The sequence below is a fragment of the Engraulis encrasicolus genome, chromosome 21 (assembly GCF_034702125.1).
Source record: "Engraulis encrasicolus isolate BLACKSEA-1 chromosome 21, IST_EnEncr_1.0, whole genome shotgun sequence".
NCBI classification, from domain to species: Eukaryota; Metazoa; Chordata; class Actinopteri; order Clupeiformes; family Engraulidae; genus Engraulis; species Engraulis encrasicolus.
Window position 1 is genome coordinate 24,323,386 of NC_085877.1, and position 12,417 is coordinate 24,335,802.

At 40.3% G+C, this 12,417-nt stretch overlaps 1 long non-coding RNA gene across 1 annotated transcript; it reads left to right on the plus strand.

Moving 5' to 3' along the window:
• Positions 1–4,855: 4,855 nt before the first annotated feature.
• On the plus strand, positions 4,856–8,796 carry LOC134437651 (uncharacterized). Its single transcript, XR_010032457.1, has 5 exons — positions 4,856–5,011; positions 5,546–5,633; positions 6,360–6,512; positions 7,751–8,020; positions 8,116–8,796. It is a non-coding gene; the product is annotated as an uncharacterized LOC134437651 (long non-coding RNA).
• Positions 8,797–12,417: the final 3,621 nt, after the last annotated feature.

The following is a 12,417-nucleotide window of genomic DNA, read 5'->3' on the forward strand; positions in this document are numbered from 1 at the left end:
TGTCTGTAAATAGGTTTATGTGAGTGTGTGTAAGGTGAAAATGTGTGTGTGTGTGTCTGTATATTCGCTGCGTGCTTCCTCTGGTGAATGTCGGTCGCACTGCTTGAACTAGATGTGAAGGGGGACAGGAAGTGAGCGACAGGCTTTTGTCATTTCTCTGTTTCACTCTCTCGTCTTAGCTCGTCTTGCTGTTGTTACCTGAGTAAACTTCTATCTACCCTTGACAAGAAAAACCTGCGTTGCACTGGCAGGGTAGGAAGGCTTCCATATAGAAGAGATATATAAAACTTACAACATGATTAATTTGAAGACAACAATGGGCACATGCTATAAAACAGGTCCATTCCTTATCTAAGTGTAATGTAATATCCCTCTCATATATACCGCATAAGTAAGGCATAAGCATTTCATGTACTGCAATAGGCTGCATGGAATGTGTAAGTGCTTACTTACCGTGTATGCACATACACATACTGTACACACACATTGTACTTACTCTTTTATTTCTACTTTATTTACACAGGACAGTAAAGAGTGGAACAGGAAATGAGTGAGACAGAGAGACGGGGGAAGATTGGGAAATGACCCGAGTCGGGAATGGAACCCGGTCGCCCCCACAGCAGTCCAGTGCCCCAAGCCCTCTAAGCCACAGCTGGGCCTACAGTACTTGGCCCATTTCTAAAATGAGATTCTAGGGGGCGCTGTGGCGCAGCGCGCTAAGCCCCCCACATTTGGGCTTTCATGCCCACGGGGACCCCGGTTCGAGTCCGGACGGGGTCATTTCCCGATCCCACCCCGTCTCTCTGTCCCATTCGCTTCCTGTCACCATCTCAGACTGTCCTATCAAATAAAGGCATAAAAGCCCCTAAAAATATTTTTTTTTAAAAATAAAAAAATAAAATGAGATTCTATTAGGAGTTGCTTGGCCTTGTCTTTTTATTTATTTTTTTTACATTTCTTTCTATGGGTTAGGAGGACAATCCTATGGGTCCAGTACTGGCAGGATGTGGTTTGCTGACTACTACTCTATTTATGTTACATTTTAACAGTAATCCTATGTTAAATCAGCAGTATTTCATGGGGATATAGGGCCCAACATTTATAACAGCGCCTCTGACAGCAGTGCTGCAACATACTGTAATAGTACTATTGTCGCAGTTAGTGCCATGAATGTGGTGATTTACACATGGAAAAACCGCACATAGCAAAATACTGTGTTTTGATGCAGTATGCAGTGTTTTGAAAACACTGACATCCAGCGACAGCATTTTCTTTTCACTAAGGATCTTTTTAGGAGCGTGTATCATCTGTGCACAAAATGATTTGGAGACACTTAACTAAGCAGTCTGGTTGAAATGCTTGAAATGCTTTTGCCTGCCTATACTGCCCTACAAAGGCAACCTGCAGTATCTGCATATTTTGTCAAAATTGTGTTGAGACTGAAAATGGTCTTCTATTCCTGGTCAAAATGTGTCCCGTTTTATAGATATTGCTATGTTAAACTTGCTGTGACAACAATAGAGTAGAGTAGAGTAGAGTAGAGTAACTTTATTGATCCCCAGGGGGAAATTCAGGCCAGGGGGAAATTCAATATCCAACACAATACCAAGGCTTTGAAGGCATTTTACTCAGTTTCAATGTTGCCATAGTTACTTCACTTTGCCTTTGTAGGGCAGTACCTCTCTGAATATTTTCTAAATGTCCCAAAATAACCCTCTCACATTTTTAACTTCCCCCTGACTCTCCTTCTACACTGATAGCCTGGGTCTTTCTGACTCTTTCTTGGATAACTCTTGACCATTCCAGTGAACAAACCCCTGTTAACATTCAAAATCACATCCCAATCCACAGAATAGTAGAGTAACTTCAAGAAACACAAAAGATGTACCAGTCAACTATAGGTCTAGCAGGCAGCATGTAGGCCTACTGTATGGATCCACTTCAATACCTAATCTCCTGACCTCTCCTTGAGTTTGTGACCTCAGGGTGTGAGGCAAGACGTCATTGAGGACAGAAATTTTCATCAGTATCTCGCAAAAGCCCAATTCAAAGGTCATTATTCATTGCAATTGGGGTGTTGAATAGGGAAAAGTCTCCCAAAAGCTGCTTCGTCTAGCTTAACAGCGGGGAAAGTTAACTGTTTTCTCCATGGAGATGGGGCGCCGCATCAGCAAAGCAGGTCACAAGCACAAGGTAGGTGGGAACGGGAGGTTAGCACTGGACATTGTGTCTGTCAATGGAGGCTGTTGGGTGCCCTCTATTGTTTACTTTTTGTGAGTGCAGTAATCAATAAGGACCAAGTACATAGAATAAATGGACATATGGAACTCAAACACAACAACGATAGGTTTCCAGTATACACACTTCATTTTTGTGTGAAGTAGGCTAGGTGTTGTAATTGTAATTCATTGAGCACAAGAAAAAATGGAATAGCATCAGACAACTCAAAAGTATACTTCCCAGCCAATCCTGACCAACACACTGTCAGTCACCTACACATTACACCATTCACATCGCCATTAAATTAGCTCATTAAAACTAATTTAATTCAGAAAATGTAATAAAATTCACATATCTATAATTTTATTGTTTTTGTGACCACCTGCTCTCAATCCATGCACGGCCTGTAATGCGACCACACACAGTTCCTTTTGGAAATTTTGCCATTCACTTTGAATGATTGCATTCACATACAACAACTGTTTCAGACTGCATAGTCCTTAGATACTACTGAGACAGCATCATTTGATGTAATTTTGAAATTCATGTCTGAAGATTCCATTGCACTCCGTAAATTCTTTGGTGCATGAATAATATCTTTTACACTTTTGATAAACAGTTTACAATGGATTGTACACAGTTTTTTTGGAGGCCCAACCGTTAAGTGCTCTGTTTCCTTGTTCTAAACCACCCAATATAACCGGTTTAAATATTTATATATTTATATATATATAAATATATATATATATAAATATTTATATTTATATAACAGTTTAAATTTAATGATAGCATTTGACTGTTCACTTAATGCAAGTTCAATTGTTTTATACATTTTTTGGATACAAAGTGCCTGTGTTAATGTGGCTAGCTAAGGCTTTGCACAGTACAACATAACATCTTTGTTTGTTATTGATAGAAGTGCCAAAAACATGTATGTACTGACAGGTGGGATTACGCATGCGTTTTTGGCCTGGGCATACTGGACGTGCTTTGGTTGTGTGATAGGACAAACATAGAAGTGTGTGTGTGTGTGTGTGTGTGTGTGTGTGTGTGTGTGTGTGTGTGTGTGTGTGTGTGTGTGTGTGTGTGTGTGTGTGTGTGTGTGTGTGTGTGTGTGAGAGAAAAGGATAGGGGGTGGTGACACAGGAAAAGGAATTGTCTTTACCAGTAGACATAATGATATGTCATGTGAGAAGGGGGAAGGGAGCGAGTGATTTGTTTGCAACAAAAGACAGGGTGGTATGCTAACTTGGCAGTTGGCTTTGGTAGGCTACTCCATATTCAGAAGGAGAGGTGTGAAGTAGGCCATTTCAGATTAGCCTTAACAGGGGGAGACAGGGGGGTCACTACAACAACAGCTTGACATCAGGTTGACTATTAAGGTCTATTAAGGGTCCATTATAGGCTACTACAGTTCCTACTAACAACATGAGTTCAGATTGGTAGCATACACATAGGCTAACCCCCCCCCCCGGCCTTCCACCGTTGAGACAATATTCACAAGGCTGCCTAGCAGTCCCTTCAGAAAACAGCAGGCCTAACAGTATGAGGAACCTTAAATGTTCGGCCTATACTGTGTAACGGCCACAAAACACCTTACTGTACTGCCTTACTAAGGCAAAGAAATCACAGTGACTAACAACTTCCAACAACTTCGAAACAAAATGCGTTCAAAGCCTTGACATTAGGTTGGATATTTAAGCTAATACTACAAATCAGACAACGCAATAGCTCTGACACACATTTGGACCATAAGGCTTTGTCACAAGGTAAAGGAGTGGTAATGAAGACCATTTGACCATAAGGCTTTGTCTCAAGGTAAAGGAGTGGCAGAGAAGACCATTTGAGTATAAACTCAAGTTTGAACAAATATGTAGTTACTGCACTGAACCCTTACAGGACATTGTAGTCCATTAAAAAGCAACAGATGAATACAGGACACAACACCTGTACCTCACCAGGACATGAAACATTTCAGTCCTAAAAAACAACAACAATGTTGTCCTCATGAAGATTGTTGTGTTCTGTGGTGGAATAATAATAGCTGCAATCTTGTCATTTTCTGTTGGGCATTGCAAAATGCTTTTTATAGCCTATGCCGTTGGTTTAAAAAGTAAGCTTATATTCACAAAATATTTGAATGGCAATAATTCACGCATAGATGATAGGATGTCTGAGCAGTCATGTCCAATAACATGATGTAAAAGTAAAAAAATAGTTCCTAGGCCTAGATCATTTTGCAATGAAACTCTTCACTATATTAATTAGCCCACTGCAATTTTACATAGTGATAGTCATAGCCATACTGTGCCATAGCGGCAACAATGTTTTGGACACAGCGAACTGCAAAAAAAATGTGCTTAACAATATTGTGGACACGAAACACTGCAAACAAGTTACATTAGGGCTATACAGCCCCAAGTCTAGACTATAGGCCTAAGTACAATGTGGACGCCTTGCACGCTCAATTTCATAAATCCTGTTTGCATGGGCACTTTCAATGTCATTAAATGCCTACATGCATTAAATAGGCATGCCAATCAGCAAACATCTGCTTGCCTATTGGTCCACCCATAAAAAAGGGAGGGGTTTCAGATGAAAATAAAATGCCAAGACCCCTGTAGAGATGCCCCACATTTCGCCTACCTGAGGACCTCAACCACTGTCATCTTGTCTGAAGTCATCCAGCTCCCCAGCAAAGGACATTTGATGCCTCAAAAAACCAAGACGGAACCAAGAACGTTTTTTTTCCCCATCACACTTCCATTTCAACACCATCACTAATCCTCAAGTAAGTCTGTGAAATTAAAAAAGATGTTGCCTTTTTATTGAATCAACAAACCTTTGTGTTTATAAACTACAAAATATCTTATAGGCCCCTTTATTCTTGTTGATCATCCGGGCCCTGTTCTTGTATTGCCTAGCAACACATTCGTTTGGTAAACTAAGTTAATTTGCCAATCAATCACGTCACATTTCACTGATAGCCGCATGACAAACAATAACCACAACTCTGAAATTGTTTTACTCCAAATTGATGTCACATCAACTGCAAGAATAGCATGTATATCTCCAATGTCATTAGCATTGGGCAGGACTGAACTGATAATCTGACATTTTGCTGGTGGGCCAACAGTCCTCAGGGGGAAATGCTGTTGTGCTTTATTTCTTTGCACCCCCACCCCCCTATAGAGACCAACCCTCAATTCACAACTATTCACTCTCTGGAAAATAGTGTTCACTTCTGCTAAATCAATATCTTCAATGTGTTCACTTCTACTAAATCAAAATCGTTAATGTTTTTTTCCCCCCTTTCATGTTTCAGTTTATCTCCAAACAAAATGGGATCTGTTGAGCTGCCAGGTATTCCTCAAAGTATTTTGGACAGGTTCAAAGCCCTAAAGGACATGGAGGTACATTCACCGCATTTTATGTATTATTGGCCTTGTTCGTGATGAAGCACTGACGTCATAACAGCGTAGTACGAAATGATGGCGAGGGGAGTGTGGAACACGTCATAGGACAGCGTGAATGTTTGTCAGCTGTCCTTAATTACCCCCAGCAATTACTGCTGTCCAACAGCTGCAGTTAATTTGGCCACAAATTATCCATCATGGTGTCGCCCCCACTGACCATGCGCAAGGGAGTACGGAAATTGTATCCATCGTATCCACTGACCAATGACCATGCGCAAGGGAGTTAATTTTCCATCCACTCGTGTCCTCATGCAACGCCCCTGTACTACACCGTGGCCAATGCACCCCCCCCCCAAGATTGTTCTTCTGTGTCGAGTTTCTTTGGGCAGCACATGCAGACTTTGCCAGTTTCAAAAATTCTCTGAAAATTCTAACCACAATGCATCGAACTAGAAAAGTGTGCATGCGCGCTGTTTAGCAAAAGCAGCACTGCTTCATCACTATATGTATAAAGGCATGGTAAATGTTTCGCTAATTTCAACAGCATACGCAACCTACTGTTATTGGCATAATCACAGGCCTATAGCCTAATGTGCATCTTAGCATGAAAAATCTCAGAAACTCACTAAACAGCTCTTTGTTTTGTCACAATTCATTATCTGCAAAACGGTGTTCACTTCAACTAAATCCATGGTTTTGTTTTTTCCCTTTTTAATGTTTTAGCTTGAAGCTCAAAACAAAATGGCATCTCTCGGTCTCCCTGCTGATCTCCTCATGCCTGAGATGCCTGATGACGAGACGCCTGATGAGATGCCTGATGATCTCCCTCAAAGTGCTTTAGAATTGGATTGTAACAAAGCCGTGGATGACTTGATGGTAAGTTCGCTAGGCCTACTCACCCCCGTGTTGTTTTGAGCTGCTTCCATTAGGCAGAAGATGCAGAGTTTCTAGGATTTTTTTAGGAAATCCTTTGTTTCCACACACACACACACACACACACACACACACACACACACACACACACACACACACACACACACTTCGATCAAATTTTTGAGAGTTGAAGTTAGACAATTAAGATGTTTTCATCTTGAATCTTTGAGTCCCACTGTAAATATTTCTAATAGCACAGGCTAACCAAAATATCAGCACACTAAAACTTAACAAAAAATCTTCCTCTCTGGAGACAGTAACCCCACCCACTAAATTTGGACAGCCTTTTAGTAAGATCATTTTGTGGCAACCAAGGCATCATATCAGGACACCTTTCATACCAAGTTAATCTTGTTTGTATAAATGTGTTCACTGTGTTTGTAAACACGATATTGTGAGGAGGGGCAAGACACTGGCAGCCAACCACGTGAGCCAATTTTTTGACCGCTAGCGATTTCCAACAATCAGAGGGTGAGTTGTGCGCAGTTAGTTTAATGCAGTCAGGGGAAAACAAAACATTAGAACCCATGCAGTGTTTCCATTTTTCTAGAGAAATTAGTGACTGACGTCCTAAAAACAAGCCCTAAAGAAGCGACTGACTGGCGTCGTAAAAACAAGCTCAAAAGAAGCGACCAGAGGGGTGGGTTGTCAGTTGCATGCCTAGTCAGAGAAGACCTTGCTCTTTGCGGGGGTCTGTGTGGCAGCTAAAATCCCCACAAGTGACCACAGAGAGTGGGAGTTAACATGCTTGGGTAACTTGTAAGGATAAGTGAGAAAAAAACGAGTCGCCATTGAGAAACATCAAGTTACACACATCCAAACACATTCAAATCACCGGCAGAACAGAAGAAAACATCAAGCCCAACCCTGAAAAGAACAAGCTAAAAAAAAAAAAAAACGCAACCCGCGACTTCACAAAATTTAAGGCGACTGCTCAATAAGAAGCCCAATGTCGCTTATAGTAACAACACTGAACCCATAATTTTTGTGACAACCAAGGCATCATACCAGGACACCTTTCATACCAAGTTAATCTGGTTTGCATAGCGAGCTGTGCAGCTTGTTTTATCTGTTAATTATGTGTATGAGTATAATATATGATAATATAGTGTGTGTGCTTTACACCTTCATTTCCTTTTTGGGATTGAAAGAGTAACTACTTTTCCGTCTTTCTTTTACAGAACGCTTTTCACGACGACAGTATCACGAAAGCAGAGCTTGGTGCATATTTTATCACTGCCCATGACAAATTTTTGATCTGTCTACTGGAGGTGTATGAAAAAAGAGTCAAGGCCACAGTGGAACTTGCAGAACAACTAATTCGCCAGAGAGAAGATGACAGGCGCATGGAAGAAGAAAGAAGGTGCCTAGAAGAAGAAAGAAGGGACATGGAAGAAGAAATCAACGGATACAGAATGCGCCTATCGGCATTCCTGGCAAGCAAGGACCATGTAAGTACATAACCTACTATTACATGTTTGAATTCTTCTTCTCCTCATATTGGCACAACATATGTTTAACATTATGTTTCTTCTTCTCTTTAAAGAGACACCACGGAAGAAAATAGTGCAGCAGATGACAGCTGAGGACCAAAGCCAAGACACAACGAACACATGACAAGCTCCAGTCTGATTTCCCCCCTTTACGACCAAGGGTGTTTTTTTGTTTTTGTTTTTTTTAAAATAACTTTTTTTACTTACTTCAAGTAACATATAATGCAATAAGAGGAGGAATTTATGCACAGAGAAGAAGATATGCATCTAGAAGAAGAAGAAACGAATGAATACAAAATGCACATATAGCAGCATTTGCAACCAATATTCTTCCTCATAAATGGGTAGCCTTTTTAGCCTAACATATGTTTGACATTATTTTTCTTCTCGTATAATGAAAAAAAAATGGCAGTTTAGGACCAAAGCCAAGACTCCCTATACAATTTTAAAAGGACATTTTTTACACACCCACTTAACCCCCCCGCCCCTTTTTTTGTGGCTACATTGAACATGTTCACTTGTTCACAAAGAAATCACTTTATTTTCTGTCGTTCAACATTTTATATACATTTTATATACATTTCATAGTTTAGATAGTATATTGTATATATTAATAAGTTTTATATTTTTTTTGTTCAGTTTTAGTGTTAAGTTTATGTTTCATAGGTCTTCTTTGTCTTTTCAAAAATAAAGAAAAAAAATCCTCCGCCGTCTATGCGCTTACTTGCCCACAACCAGTTGCGATCCTGTTTTTATTCGTTTCTGTGTGTCAATGAATGTGCCTATGCCACCAGAATTCCAAATCCCAATGATTATAATTTCTCTTGTTGTATTTGAATGACACAATGACCTCATTTACATGAGACATTTAATTCAAGATTTACCGTCTAAGTTGATAAAAAAATAGAGATTCCGAAAAGTACACTTGTTATGCTATTTCGAGAGGGAAGAGGCTGTTCTAGAAGCATAGGAGATGTTTGTTGTTGCAAGACATTAAACTACTGACTGGACTGAGGACATCATCAAGAATGCCCGTATCTGTGGTACCCACTGCATATCTGAAGTTGCAGGTATCTGAACACCTGACTAGTTTCTGTACAAATGAACGGTGCATGGTCGATTCTGCTCCAACGATGCACACGCAGCCAAATTATGTCATATCTGTTTACAAACAGTAAATGGGTCTGTAAATTGGTTCGCCGTGTTTGTAAACACGATGTTGTGAGGAGGGACAAGACACCGGCAGCAGAGGTTGAGTTGTGCACAGGTAGTTTCGCGCAGTCGGGTTATAACGAAATGGGATACAAAAGGTGCCGCCACCCATTTGTATCCATTGATTTTTCGAAATCTTAGACCCATACCTAACACCCTGCTAATAATCAGAAACTTGCAAAGAAGTGCATGATTTTCGCACATTCCCTCCAGAGGCTTGTGATTCTTTTGAGAACAGAGTGAAAAGTAGGCAGTAGGCCTAGTGTGCATGTTGGCGCTCTCATATACGATTCGCTGATCTGCGCATTGTGAACATAAATTGCTCCATGTTTTCTTTTTTCAATTAAATGTAATCACCTTTGCTTGCCATTGAGTAGGAAGAATGTGAGATCAGGAAATTGTAGATTTTGAAGCAACCTCTTCCATTTACCCTTGGGGCAGGGCTGTATACCAAGGTTAAATAATTAGCTCACGTGGTTGGCTGCCAGTATCTTGCCCAAAGAGGCTTGAGACAAGAGGGCTTACTCACGTTATAACAGCGTAGTACGAAATGATGGCGAGGGGAGTACTGAAATTGTATTCTTCTTCTACTGTTGTCAGTGATGTCATCATGACGTATTACTTCCTGGTGTGAGGCCACAAGCACAGGCGGAGGACGCAAGGTCGCATATTGGCCCATTCACTTGCCCGCCAACTAGATGCAGTACCACCAGTGAACACCAGTGAGTGAACCCCCTCTGCCTATCAGCAAAGAAACTCAACAGAAGAACAATCTCTCGGGGGGAAATGCATTGGCCACGGTGTAGTACGGGGGCGTTGCCTGAGGACACGAGTGGATGGAAAATTAACTCCCTTGCGCATGGTCATTGGTCAGTGGGTGCGATGGATACAATTTTCGTACTCCCTTGCACATGGTCAGTGGGGGCGACACCATGATGGATAATTTGTGGCCAATTAACGACAGCTGTTGGTCAGCAGTAATTGCTGGGGGTAATTAAGGACAGCTGACAGACATTCACGCTGTCCTATGACCTGTTCCACAGTGAATAACATTTCCATACTCCCCTCGCCATCATTTCGTACTACGCGGTTATTAGTCCGGGAGCCGTGGGGTTGAACCCAGATTTCTTTGATAAAGTTTTTTTTTTTGCTTTATCTGATAGATTTTAGGCCAGTCTTCAAGATTTCAGAGGATGCCCGGTGATATGCCTTGAGCATTTCCAGATTTTGAGCCTTTATTCTCCCATAAATGCAAATTATGACAAAAAACTAAAGACAATATTACTGTGAATAATGTTACAAAATGTACCAAATTGCTTATATTATCTGAGAAACATTCACATTGGACTGCCTTAACACTGCCCTTATTGAAACAAACCCAATATGGGGTAATAATTAACCCTTTCATAACAGCAATCCCACAAATAAGGCGAGACACTGTAGGTGATTAGGGTATTTTTTTTAACTTACAGATATCAATATGAAACTTTATCAGATGACTACTCATATGAATTGGAGAAAAAAATGTACTACAAGTTTTCTATATTTTATGTTTAAATATGCTAATTAGGCTATTATGTAATTAAATATGCACTAATTTGCATATATTTTGATGCAATGAATCTGACCACCTGAAAATGCCAGCTTCAAAATTCCTTTTTTATTTTGTTAATATCGTACATACAAGAATATTTACTGTGGTTAATTGTGGCTATCTCCTTTTGTTATCCAGGTACAGAGAAAATACTGCTAATAACCTTAAAAAATGCGATTTCGGCCTATTTTTATGCATTTAGTTATATAAATCAGGTCATGAATGACAAATCAACAAATGCCTCAGTAAAAACATTCACAACATTGCTTAGAATAAGACTGTAAATTATGGAACGGATTGTGCATTATGAGATCCTGCATAACATCACATCATGACAACATACATGAGAACATCGCCACAAATAGCCAACATAAAAGAACCCCACCCCCCCAAAAAAAATTACAAAAATAAATAAAAGAATAACAGAGTGTGGGGGTAACTGGTGAGCAGTCGTTGGCTGTTCCAAAAGATGAGTAAAGAAATGACATACATCCAGTGTATCCAGACTGGTATTGAATGATCACTTAAATCCATAAAGCCATCAAATAAGATCTGTACATTAAATTTACACAGAAAGACCTATATACACTGCAAGATACAGTACCGCACGCTCAGAGAGAGAGAGAGAGAGAGACACAGAGAGAGAGAGAGGGGGGTCTAAACATAGGAAAACAGCTATAGGCCTACATTATACAGTTGAGGACGATATTATTAGCCCCCCTCCTGAAATTAGACATATCTCTTGATTTCTCAGTGAGGATGACCATTAGAACCACGACTGTTTTTCTGGAAATAAATACACTGATGGAGATAATGTCAAATGAGTTGAATTTGCAATTTTCTATTGTTACAATGAGTTTAAACAAAAAAGGGCAAAACTGACAAGGACCAAATTATTAGCCCCCTGATCATTAATAGTCAATATGACGCCATTTATGAACCAAAACTGGCAACAGGCACTTTGATCAATTTTTACCTAGGTTGGCACATGGCCCACTAGGGATTTCGGCCCATATCTTCACTGCAAAGTGTTCTAGCTGGTGCAAATTGCATGGATGCTGAGCATAGATATTTGCCACAGACTCTCAGTGGGATTGAGAACTTGACTTTGAGCGGGTCATTCCAGTATCATGGTTTTAGTGTCTTTGAAGAACCTCTGAACTAATTTAAATGTTTACTTTGGGTTACAATGTTTTTGGAGGACCCAGCAATCCAGATCCAGACCCAGACTCCCTGTGTCTGAGGCTGAATAACAGTCTAAACACTTGATGCCCCCACCACTATGTGTAACTGTGGAAACTGCTTAGTCTCATTAGACCAAAGAAGCATTGGACACCTGCCTAGATGATTGTTATTGACCTGGCCCCACCTGGAGTTTTTATTTCAAGAAAGACAGCTGTTAGAGCTTGTCATCATATTGGGCTTTGGGGCCATCATCACATAAGAACCCTTTTTACGAAAGGCGGTGCATAGTGTTATTAAGCTTTGCCTATGAACATTTGAAAGTCTCTGCTTTCATCTGATGAGATGCAATTGCACCTGCTTTGAT